This window comes from Stomoxys calcitrans, chromosome 4 (assembly GCF_963082655.1).
Source record: "Stomoxys calcitrans chromosome 4, idStoCalc2.1, whole genome shotgun sequence".
Lineage (NCBI taxonomy): Eukaryota > Metazoa > Arthropoda > Insecta > Diptera > Muscidae > Stomoxys > Stomoxys calcitrans.
Window position 1 is genome coordinate 73,760,685 of NC_081555.1, and position 13,378 is coordinate 73,774,062.

The window sequence follows — 13,378 nt, forward strand, 5'->3', positions numbered from 1 at the left end:
CAAAGTATAGCATAAATAGGTAGCCCAAAAATGGAATAAATGTTGGCACAGACAGATTATAGGAAGTTCCATGAATGATATATTAACCAGTAGCGATACGGAGTTATGTGTTCTATTTGCAGTCAATGAATTTAACATTTATTCAAGAGCAAGAATAAATTTTGAGATAAGAATATTTAATGAAGTTGCTGACTGAGATTTTTGCGACCAGTTCTTATTCATTCATGTTTTTGTTGCTTTTGACTTTCCTTCATAAAACGAAATCATGTAATGTTGCTTTAAAATGCATTCCTTGTTTTAATGAGTGCTTCTTTATGCTTTTTTCATAATGCGGTTACACCACAAGCAATATAATGAAAGCTGACACACTTACAGCCTAGTACTGACTTCATTCGCAGCGAAAATGTCTATTAAATTATTGAGAAATCCAACGGACTCTTTTCTTCGCCAGAACATAAACAAAAGTCAAACAACAACACAAAATAAAGACAACAGCATTGAAGCAGAGTTGATTCGGCCCATTTCGTGACCATTAAATTACATTTGCAATTATAATTGTGCGAAATTTATCATGATGCAACACGTGTCGCTACTATTTTGCTCATAGAACCCTGTACGGAATAATTTAACATTATCTTCGTCACCTTCTTTTTATAGTGCGTTTTGGCAGTTGTTCGTGTGAAAAGTCGAAGTCAGTACTAGGCTTAAAGTAGGAGATGATTCTCACCATTTGCTAGTTTTCGTTGACATTTTTGTGCGGAGCGAAAAATGGAGTTGAAATTTTAGAAAAAATAAAACCGCCCTACCCCAAACGCACTCCACAAAATCAAAAATAGATCGATCGGGACAATAGGGAACTCATATCAAATGTAGTCGCAAGTGGAATACGAATATCGTGCTAAATATTGGGTCCAAGTGTCTGGGGAGACGGCCCAAGCCCAAAACCACCTCAATAGGCATTTACGACGATCATGCCATTATGGGACTTAAATGAAATGGGGGGCCGCCCCAAACCGTGACTATATGGGGTTCAAATGAAAGGTATTTGAGAATAGATTACGAATATGAAATTAAAATTTGTGTCCGAGTACCTGGTTGACACTATAACTCCTTAACCCACCCCAAATAGGTTATCTGAGCCAGCACCACTTCTATTTTTGGATGTTGCTTTTGAGGTAAGGGAACCAGACCAACTTACACAATCGGTGAAAATTTCAAGAAAATCGCTTCAGCCTTTTTTTTGGTTGTACGGAACAAACCACTTTACAAACCTGCTCCCAAATCCCTCTTATTTAAATCCCACATTGATCTATATGTTCGTTTGGGGGCATGGCTGTTCCAAAGACACTTGGGTCGAAATTTGTTATTCTCTTTCCTAATAACTTTCCTCATTCTATGGTGGTGGGCACAACAGAAGTTAAAGAAGTATTTAAAAATATTCCCTTTGGAAGTTATAAGGATTTATTCAATCAATATTAAAATGATTCATACCATTCGCTGCATAATCGTTGCCTTTGAGAGTGTTAGGTGGGATAAACAAAAGACATACAATGCAATACATATTCTCTTTCTATGAATTATGTTGAATGCAGAAAGACGTTAGAAGCATCCCTAGTCAAACTTTTAGAAATTGTAAGATAGTCCTCCAGTAGCTTCATTTTAAAAGGAAGCTTCTATAAAAACGCTTTGGAGAGTTCTTATCAGATCTGATATAAGCCGAACTTACTAGTTTTCCCAGCCTCTGTGCTACTGTGGTCTCCAAAGCAAATCTAAATGCACTCATAGAAAAAGTCTGCTGAAAATAGCAAACACTGTCTGCTGACTGGTAATAGTTAATTTTGCTGTTATTACAGCAGTAGTTCTTCAATTTGTGAACAGCAGGCTTACTATTGGGAATGTTACAAGAAAAAATAAAATACAAATGTAAATATGTGTCTCAGTGGATATTTATAATCACCTCTGAATGCACATTTTCCACAATCTTTTTTCTTTAAATTTAGATACAAAAGGCCATGGACATGCCATGTTCACATTAACAGAGCAATAACAAAAATGCGAGCGAGCTCAGCCACATTTTGAAATGTATACGAATGGATGGATCAGGTAGCTTTTAACATTAATATTCCACAAATTACAAAACATCTCTTCCAACAAAATTTCTAAAAAAAGGCTTAAAGTAAACAAAACTTTAGCCATTTCCGTCTATTAATAAATTCTTCTTGTAGTATTTGTCCGTCTGTCGTTTTTTGTAAACAATGTGGAGATTGATCGCATTTATTATCCAAACATAACGAAATATTCCACATAACACTTTTTAATCCAAGATTTAGATATAACTTTACTGAAGCAGACAAGTTCTTAATGAGAACCTAAAGGGGAACTGCTTCCGCTTGTCGACGGGTGCACAACAATTGTTCTCAAAATCAATCTTGAATGTTATCACTGCCCAAAATGAAATTAGGCATTAAGGCCGCCCATGTAGCGGTCAAAAGGCTCAGAAATTTTGGCAAAAAACGCCCAATTTTTTTGGACGATTTTTTTCTATATTTTCAAAAAAAATTTTGAATTTATAAAGCTATGCCGGGTCTCCATTTTTAGGGTGAAGCAGCCAAAAGATTGTTACTTTACTCCAAAATATCATTCATTTGACCCCATTTTGTCCCAATCGGCCTAAGAGCCCGATCTGAACTTTGTTTTGTGGTAAGAAGGCACTTCAGACACTGGATTCCATATATATTGGGTTGCCCAAAAAGTAATTGCGGATTTTTTAAAAGAAAGTAAATGCATTTTTAATAAAACTTTGAATGAACTTTAATCAAATATACTTTTTTTACACTTTTTTTCTAAAGTAAGCTAAAAGTAACAGCTGATAACTGACAGAAGAAAGAATGCAATTACAGAGTCACAAGCTGTGAAAAAATTTGTCAACGCCGACTATATGAAAAATCCGCAATTACTTTTTGGGCAACCCAATAGTTATAACATTCGCACTTTACTTTCCAAAACTTTTCACATGAGTTCCATATTGTGCTTTTCGACCTACATACATACATGCATTTCCGTTAAGGACGTGGGCTGCCCCCATACACAAATGTTGATATTAGAATGCTGCTCTTAAGTACCTATTATTTGAAAACCATATTGTATTGATTGTGGCAGATGTCGGTTTGCGGTTACCAGTTACTTTATCCCACATTTGTATATTAGATTCATGTTTTTTGGGTTTCTATAATGTTGCAGAATAATACTCGGTTCGTTCCAATCTATCCCTGTGATCTGGTGTTTTTGAAGATTGAGGCAGAAGCAGCGATGGTTCCTCCTTAAGATATCATTTCGTCATGTCCAGTACTAATCGAAGTAATAGACATTCGTAAATTGGTACCCCCTATAATTTACCACCAACCATTTTGGCAACGCAACACTGTGCGACAACATTAACCACGAAGCCATCGTACTACACAACGTCGATTTTATATGTGCATTATTTTTAAGTTCCCCCACACGTCGTAGCCGCATCAGCCAGCCATAATAACACAATTCAACGCTCTCAGAATAAAAAGTACTTTGTTTGGGTAGAATCTTGGAAAACATGGAGAGTAAACAAAACTGAATGCTGTTGATGTGGGGCCAGTCAAACGACTGGCAAAGGTAAAAAAAGGAAGAGGCAAAATCAAAAAAAGAAAACATCGAATTTACATCATCAGCAGAGAGCGGTGAATGTAACGAATTGGGGGAATCAAAACAAAAGCCTCAATAATGAGAGCAACTCTTTTGCTGCAAAAACTGTGGTGAGATTTCAGGATTTAGGGGTAGCATCGTATTTGTGCCGGTATTTAGTTTTACACCACGCCACTAAACATCCGATTAATTCGGATGTTTACTGTCAACAATTTGACATATTGAATTCAGCCATCAAGGAGAAGCGACCAGAATTGGTCAATCGTAAAGGTGTCATATTCCACCAGGACAACGCTAGACCGCACACATCTTTGGTCACTCGCCAAAAACTGAGTGAGCTTGGCTGGGAACTTTTGATGCATCCACCATATAGCCCTGACCTTGCACCATCAGACTACCATTTATTTCGAACTTTGCAGAACTCCTTAAATGGTAAAACTTTCGGCAATGATGAGGCTATAAAATCGCACTTGGTTCAGTTTTTTGCAGATAAAGGCCAGAAGTTCTATGAGCGTGGAATACTAAATTTGCCAGGAAGATGGCAAAAGGTTATCGAACAAAATGGCAATTATATATTTGATTAAAGTTCATTCTAAGTTTTATTTGAAATTCATTTACTTTCTTTTAAAAAATCCGCAATTACCTTTTGGGCAACCCAATACCTATCAACCCACAAATTCCCCGTTTACTTTCAAGAAATCAAATCGGATTATAATAGACTAAACTGAAAATGCAAATTTTCTCTTAACATTCCATTAAGGAACAGCGGGAATACTTTTCTCATACCAATGAGTGCTGTTCGATAAAGTTTTTGTGTGTTTCATAGTTGCCACATTTTTTGAGAGAGGTCCCAAAAGTTCTTAACGAATTTCCCAAAAAAATTCCCCTGAGAAAATCTAAAGAAAAGGATTTACTGATTAAATTTTTTTATATAAGAATTAAGTTTTATCCCCACAACTAAAGAATTTGTACATTTAATTTTGCCATTGTGTTTAAGAAATATTGAGATATTCATTTCAGACCATATAAAGATAATATATATTCGTGATCGTCGTACAATAAAGGATTTAGCGATGTCCACGTGTCTTTACAAAAAAGCCATCCCATATCGCAGAAAAGGTATGAAAATGTCTGGCGGAATGAATGGCATAAGCCTTTTTTTGGAAAATGCCTTCTGGCGAACAAAGTACCATCTTTAAATTGGGGAAATGCGTTGCTGCAGTAAACACCCCAGTGAATATGCTCTTTAAACTAAGAAACATTCGTACACTGATAGAAAAATGACGGAACTTTGCCAATAACGCCTGGTATTATTTTGTTCGCATCATTGGCAAAGATTTCTAATGCCATTTGGTATCAATTCAATACTAGATAATGGAGGCTTTTAAGAATTAACGCACATTTATATTTTTGTGATTGTGCCGGAAGTGTTGTTCATCTTTGTACTTAAAATATTGACACCATTATCAAATATTTGTTAAACAAATAAATAGAATTTTTTAATATAATTTAATGCGGTAAAACCTGTTCAAATACTCGAAAGCGGTGAAAACCGAAAAATTACATTCTACATCAAAAACATGATAGTCCAGTGTGTAGAAAACGGTGCTGTGTTAGTGTATTTATATGAAAACCACTTCTTGGAATCGATAGATATGAGATCAATTGATGAATACAAATAATTGAGGTTGGTCACGAAGTAATATTACATTTTGTAATTATTTACATAAATAATCGAAATAAAATTAGACTAAAATTATTTCAAAATAGTTTTGTTTTTCTTTTTTGATTCATTAGGGGTTGGAATAATCAATAACGGTTTGGTACTAAAACCAATAACGATCTGGTGCTGAAACCAATACCAGTTCGGTATTAAGGCTAGTACCAAACGGTACTAATCATTTTATGGTTCATCCATACTATCCGGTATTGTTCTTGTACTAAAGGTTGTTGCTTTACTATCAATACCATATGGAAATGAGCACGTTTGGTATCAACTTTTCTCTGGGTGCATACTCAATAGAATCCATTTTAAAGCTATACTGAAGAAATTTTCTTTAAAAGATTTCCAATTTGTAATTTTTACCTAACAGAGCCCTTGTACTTCCCGATCACGAACCCCCAATCTGACAACACTGATAAGCTCAATGGTAAGAGACTTCCTTTTTATTGCCTTGAACTTGGTATCAGATATTTTAGAAGAAGCGCAGAAGATCGAGGCTCCTGGAACGCTATTCTATGTACAGCTGATGGATCATTGTCTTCAGGTTTAAGGCTAGTACTGTGTTCACTTTTCGTGATTACTTTTTTTTTAGATAAAAGATTTCCAAGAAAAACTTTGCAGTATTTCAAAACAGTAATCGCGAAAAACTTGTGTTTTCAACTGTGAATAACGAACATAGTACCACTCATTAACCCCGTTTTTATAACATTTGAATTTTCGGGAAATATTAGCCTGGGTGGCTGAGTTGGCCTACAGATTGTTGTACTCAAAATATACAGAGTGCAGACTTTCACATCGTTGATATATGCCATTTCACTAATCCGAACTGAGTGAATATCAAACTCTATATGTACTCCATTCTTTCGTTCATAACTTTCCCTTTTGTTGAAGGAAACTCCATATTAGGCTCTTAAATACTTACGAAGTAATTTCTATTTCATTTTGACATTTTACTATAACGGCCCGCTTTGTGATAAACAGGTTTGCCACACTTGCATAAATAAAATTTTGTTCAAAAACACATCAAACAGTTCATGTTTATGGTTATGACCAAATTCAGAATTTTAATGTAGAAGAAATTACTGGAGTGTCCACTTTAAAAAGAGTTCATAATTTGAAAACGGCTTTTGTTTGCTGACTTGTTTGGTGCGGGTAAATTTAGTTCAGTGTGACAGTCACATTGCATAATGACGCGGCTGCTGCTCGGTTTGTAAACCGCCAACCAATGACAGTGTGAACAGGTTCAGGATTTAATAGACAATGACAAGCTGGTGGCCACACATATACCCATTCGGAATCGTGTTTGCCAGGCTAACGCCTCTACGGCCAGATAGAATAATGCCAACAAGAATTGCTGGAAGATGATGGTGTGTGGTGTGGTTTGGTGTGTCCCTATGCCATAGTTGTCTTCTCTTGCCTTTTGGGCTAATCAGCTGGAATAAATTTCACTGCATTCGCCGGAGCAGGCATCTTAAAGTTGACTATCATTCGTTAGGAAAAATCTTGGTGGGTTTGTGATTGTTGCAAAATGCACCGTTAAAATGCATTTTGTAAACTTACAGCGTTTATGTAGCTTTTGACAGTCATTTTGGCCATATTTGCATTATAATCGTTTGGAGGAGATCTAAGAGTGAAGGAACCTAGACTCTAGCCTCCTAGTGCGTATCAAGACAATTTTTGCCTGCATTGCCGTCCGTATTTGTATGCGATTGCTCAGAAGCAGAAATGTTTTGTTAGAGCGAGATAATGATCAGAATTTTCAGATTATTCTTGCAACATTGTGGTACGAGTGATGTCTTGGTGTGGTCATGGGTGTTTCGCGTTCCTTTTATGTGTTTTTTAGAAATGTTGCAGCAATAAGGATTTAACGGTAGTTAACCTGAAGAGGTCAAGTAAACTACTACGGTGCGAAGATGAAACCCCCCGTCAAATATGGTCCGGACATTGTTCGGATGGTGCGACGCCAAGGAGCACGACCGTATACTTAGAGATGATGCCAACACACACCACGATCTATGGGGAACCATGGATATGAACGAAAGAGGTCAGAGTCACTGTATTTTATCCACGAACTTGGTTATCAGCCACAGGGGAAACACCTCAACGTTCTGAAACCGAATCAGTTAACAGGTTGTAGATATGATTCTTATAACGTATAGTGACTCGGTTGAAGTCTCAGTCTGGAAAGTCACCACCGAATACTCCTCTGCGGATCACTGCAGGAGAGGTTTTAAGGTTAGAGAGGAGGGAGTAAGCCGTATAGGAATCCGAGGAGGACAAACTGGGATAGTTTCAAGAACATATGTGGAGAGCCTGATTGAGTCCTTTCGGAGGGTATGTCCGGAAAGGGTACCGCCGCATAAGATGAACCAATCACGGTGGACACCGGAACTAAAGGCACTAAGGAAAGAAAGCAGGAGGATCTTTAGCAAAGAGAAGTGGGAGAACACGGCAGAGGGTTGGGACGAATATCTTGACCCTGGGCAGGTTCAAGAAGGAGACGTGGACAGCGAAGATGAATTCCTGGTCGAATTTCTGCTTAGAATAAGAGCGCACTAATATATCATCAAGTTTGCGCAAAGTGTTCTCCAAGGATCCTAACACGCCAAGCACTCTGAGGAGAGCAGACGGGACTCACACCGAGAATAACCTGGAGACGTTGGAGCCACTGATAGATTCACATTTTGCAGGCAGCCGGGAAGAGAACGACTACGTAATGCCCACAAGGGGTGAATCAATGGATGATCTCATCGGCGGCATCGTTGACGTGAAGAAGATAGCGTGGGCGATTTCCAGGCTTTGAAATCGCCCGGACCAGACGGGATCTTCCCAGCGCTGCTGCAGGTGTCCCTTGGGGCAACTCTGCCATGGCTGGAACGGATTTTCGGGGCGAGCCTGGCATTGTCTTACATACCAAGAGCATGGGGGAGGTCAGGGAGGTATTTATCCCCAAGGCGGGAGAGATTAATCACAGTACGGTGAGGGATTATAGGCCAATCAGTCTGTCTTCGCTTTTATTTCAAACTCTGGAATGACTTGTTGAGCTGAAGGTAAGGGTGGGGATGTCGGTGAAAACGGACCGGAAAATTTCACTCTGTAGGCTATGGAGATGAGCTACGAGAAATGGGTTGAGGACTAACCAAAGGAAGACCGAGTTTATGCTCTTAACGCGGGGGGCAGTGTATTTCATTATCATGATTTTTCGCCTGGTCTTTTTTTTCTTTTTCCTCTTTTTCTTGCTGGGTTGTTACAATGGGTCGGACTGGTCTCATCTTTCGGGGTGAGATACCCGTTCAACCTTAACCTAAGCATTGCACTTTCGAAGTTTGCGTTCTTTCGACTGACGGACATCTACTTACAAAATCTAAGACAATTTATCCATGTGCATCAGTTTGTCTGTTAAAATCAAGCTACAAGCTAATGAACTTTGAGGTACTTTCTTTGAAGATGACTATATCGGCCTATATTTTGATGTCGCGACCATATGGACCGATCTACAGATTTAAAGTCTTATGTCCATAAAAGGAGCGTTTATTACTCGATTTCACTGAAATTTGGCACAGGGAGTTGTGGTAGGCCCCTCTACATCCGTGGTGAGTACGGGCGAGATTGGATTATATTTGGATATAGCTGCCATCTATAGCGATCTCCCGGTTTAAGGTATTGGGTCCATTAAAGGTGGATTCATTGCCCGATTTTTCTGAAATATACCAAGATGAGTTGTGTTAGACCATCAAATCGATGTTTTGAGTGCTCAAAAATGCAGTTGTTTCGTTCTTTTGGAACATTTCTTTCGACCAATCGACTCGAGCCTTTTTTGAGCGATTGACAAATTGTGTGGGATCCAATGCGAACAATTTTTTTGACGGTCAAAGGTTCATGCAATATTGAATGTATCCCGGTGAGCTTCATCGCCAAAAATTGAATTAAGTTCATTGATGCACTGTTGTTGAGTTAATCCACGTCGAAGGTTGTAAAAAAAATCGCACGAAAAAATTCACGATTGAATTCCATATTTTGGGCGAGATGAATCTTCTAAGTTACTGTAAAGGAGCACAAAAAGCGCTCGTATATCAAAACGTTTTGAGTACGTATAACCTCAAAAATGTCAAGCTTTACGATAAAGCTGTCAGTTGGCAGATTGCAACACAAGGGTTGTCCAATCCCGAAATATAAAAGCCAACCCTCGTATCTGCTATGGGTTTATAAATGGTGCACTTTTCAACTAGATTTTGACGATATGAGATTACTACACATACATGTATCCGAGGTGATGGGTATCCAATGTTCGGCCGGGCGGAACTTAATGAATTTTACTTGCTCGGCCTCAGATAAATATCAATATATTGTAACGGCTCAAGAAGTCAAGTCGGGAGATCGCTTTATATGGGAGCTATGTCAGGCTATATGCCGATTTAAACCGTACTCGGCACAGTTATTGGAGGCCATAGCAAAACCCTACAAGCTAAATTTCAGCAAATTCGGACGAAACTTTTGGCTTCCAGGGGCTTAAGAATTCAAATCTGGAGATTGGTTTATATGGGAGCTATATCAGGTTATAGACCGGTTTGGATCGTATCTGGCGCAATTGTTGAAAGTCATTACAGAACACCACATACAAAATTGCAGCGAAATCGGATGAAAATTGCGGCTTCCAGAGGCTCAAGAAGTCAAATCGGGAGAGCGGTTGATATGGGAGCTATATCCAAATCTGAACCGATATGGCCCATTTGCAATTCCAACCGACCTACATCCATATAATGTATCTGTGGAAAATTTCAAGCGGCTAGCTTTACGCTTTCGACCGCTATCGTGACGAACACGGCTAGATCGATTTAGAATGTCGACAAGATCCAGAATATATATATTTTATGGGGTCGCAGATCATTATTTCGAAGTGTTACAAACGAAATGGCTAGGTTAGTAAACCTCCATCCTAAGGTGGTGGTATAAAAACAAATCCAACATCCGACCCTACACCTGTTCATAAAGATAAAGAATATTTTTATGTTTAAAATTGCATTTATTATATGCCAGTTGCTTGCGCAAATGAAAATTTTCCCATGAACATTCCTTTAAGGAACTGGAACTCACAAATCCTTTTTATAGCCGAGTCCGAACGGCGTGCCGCAGAGCGATACCCTTTTTGGGGAGAAGTTTTTACAAGGCAGAGTACCTCACAAATGTCGCCAGCATTAGGAGGGGATAACAACCGCTGAAACACTTTTTAATGTTCGCGGAAACACTTTCAGGATTCGAACCCAGGCGATCAGCTTCATCAGCGCTACCTCTGCCCTGCGGTGGCCTCCAGTTGCTTGTGACAAGAACAAATTCATCGACAAGGGCAGCCGCCTCAACGGATATGGCCGCCAAATATATAGATGATCTGATTGTATGTTTTAAACTCATACAAGGCCCAACTTTTTACCCCAATTCTCTGTACAAGAAAAAAAAACTTTTGTAAAAAACGTTTCCTTTAGGCTTTATTTGTTGAAAATTTGTATGGAATGATCAATGGCATCGCAAAAACTGATGTTCAACCTAATAATCGTATTCACAATGAGATTGTTTACATTCGAAGAATAAGAAATAATTAACCCAATTCAAGCAATGAATAAAGCCATATGTTTCTCACAGTGGCAAAGTCCTAATTATGATCATTTAATAAATCTAGACAACATTTTCGAGCTGCAGGAGTGGAAAGCTCCACCTTAAAAATTCAAAGAAAAACCTATGGAAAATTGCACCTCAAACAATGTACAACATGCAAAAATCGGAAAGGAGAGTAGGTAGCTGCACCACCGACGCTGCTAACACCCATAACGATGACGATGCCTAAGCTGATGATGGTGTAGTACATGGGTGATGATAGAATTATCCCCCCAAGCTCATGGGGTATGACATGCACATTCCTCATTCCTTTGACTATCGATATCGTGGTTCTGGTTGCATGTTCCGCCTGAGTGACTGAATTTATGTCCAAATGTGGAAAAGGAAATGGCAAAATGTGTTTTTGGATTTTATGGATTGTCAATTCTTGTAAATGTTAGCAGTTGTTATTAAGCATTTCAAGAGGTTGGGGGAAAATTATGCTGCCATTCACTTCTCTTCGAGGGGAATTGTTAAATTCCTAGAGATCACTTCAACGAAGGAGTCAGATTGAAGCCTATGTTATGGTGATATGCCTGAATTACTTTCGAAAGTTATGATAATAATGATTCTTTTTTCTTCGATGGAAATCAATTTTCTAATGCATTTCCATTGTCGTGGATTTGGCCGAGCGAGCAAATTGCAAAAGACATCAACTGTAGTACCATAAATCTTGCAGAGGAAAAAAAAGAAACAACTAAACTTGTCATGATTGCATTTCGTTCTCTATCAGAGATTTCATGAATTTATTGATATTAAACGAACGTGTACATACATATGTTGCATGCAACATTTAAACATATTTATCATACACACTGAAAAATTAAAGGCACTCTAGCATATATATGTGAAAAGTAAAGTAAATGAATTAAAATAGGCATATATTCAAGTAAAAACGGGAAAAAATTATTCAGTATATGGAGTTCTACGGATTTTAATTCGGATTTCATGTGCCAGAACGTACGATATTTGAAAGAAAAAATATTGAACAAAATCATGGAAATCATATTTTTTCTCTGTGCACTTACTGCATGCTGCATATGCCGCATTCTCCACTTTTTTTTGACATTCGAAGGCTTGCAACAAATTGTTGTCTTATGCCTGATATGATACTAAAAGACCTCCTCTAAATCGCGTGAGAGTTTTTTTATTTCCTCGTAGTGCAAGTACCACAACATTTATCGAATAGTGAATGTGCAGCCTGCCTAGTGGTTGCTGTTTTTGTTTTTGGTAGTGGTGTCTGACAATTTATTGAATGTGTTACTTTCTAATGATTCCACTTCATTGTTCTGTCCATATTAGAAATGCCAATAGAAAAATCAACTTGAGTTTATGAAGCCAGATTATCATCATACACTCAAAAAGAAAATACCATCAAAAGAATGAATAATGAGTTGCAACGAAAAAATAATCTATTGTAGAACAGAAGAGAGCAGAATGAAAAAGTAATCGATTATTAAAAACAGTTTGTCACAAAATTAAACTAAGTTGATGAAGGGCATACGTGTACTCTACGAACCAAATTTCTACCAAATTGGGCTGAGATTGCAGCATCCAGGGTAGAGCTGGTAAAATATCGATGGTACAGTCGAAATTTTATTTTTTGTCTGAATATCGATTGACATTTTTGCCATCAATGCTATCGGCATAGTTCAATTTTTTGCATTTAATTTAACAAAAATAAGCGATTGAATATATCCTTTACGATTTAATGGTGATGGAAAATTAAGGATAGTATCGATATTAAGTATTAGAAATATCGAAAATAACGAATGTTGCCATTATCGATAGTTTGTTAGTTCTATGCCCGGTGCCGTAGAAGTCAAATAAAAAGATCGGGTTATGTGGGAGCTTTATCAGGCCTTGCCCTTATTTTGACCGTATTCTACACGATTGTTGGAAGTCATAACAAAACACTTCGTGCAAAATTCAGCCAAATTGAATAAAAAATACGGCTTCTAGGGGTTCAAGAAGGCAATCCGAAGAACCATTTTGTATGGGAGCTATATATACAATTGAACCAATCTGGCCCATTTGCAATCCCCAACAACCTACATCAATCTGAAGTATCTGAGTAAAATTTCATTCGTTCGAACAAAGAGGTCTAATACAACTCAATATTTCAAATTTTAACATACGGATGATTTGTCTTACAATTTGCTTCAGAAATCATTGATACGACATGCTTCAAACAGAATGACATAATAAAAATTCATTGGTAGTCATGCATTAGCTGTAAGCTGCAGTTGTTAGACCTGTAATGTTTTATGATATTACGTTCCGCTGGATGGCATATCAAATCCTCGTACTATTATTATTCTATTATTC

General features: G+C 37.8%; 1 protein-coding gene across 4 annotated transcripts in view; it reads right to left on the reverse strand.

The window, feature by feature from the left end:
• The window catches only part of LOC106086286 (uncharacterized), a 245,847-nt gene that overhangs the window by 62,746 nt on the left and 169,723 nt on the right, over window positions 1–13,378 (reverse strand). The gene's annotated exons all lie outside the window — the stretch shown is intronic.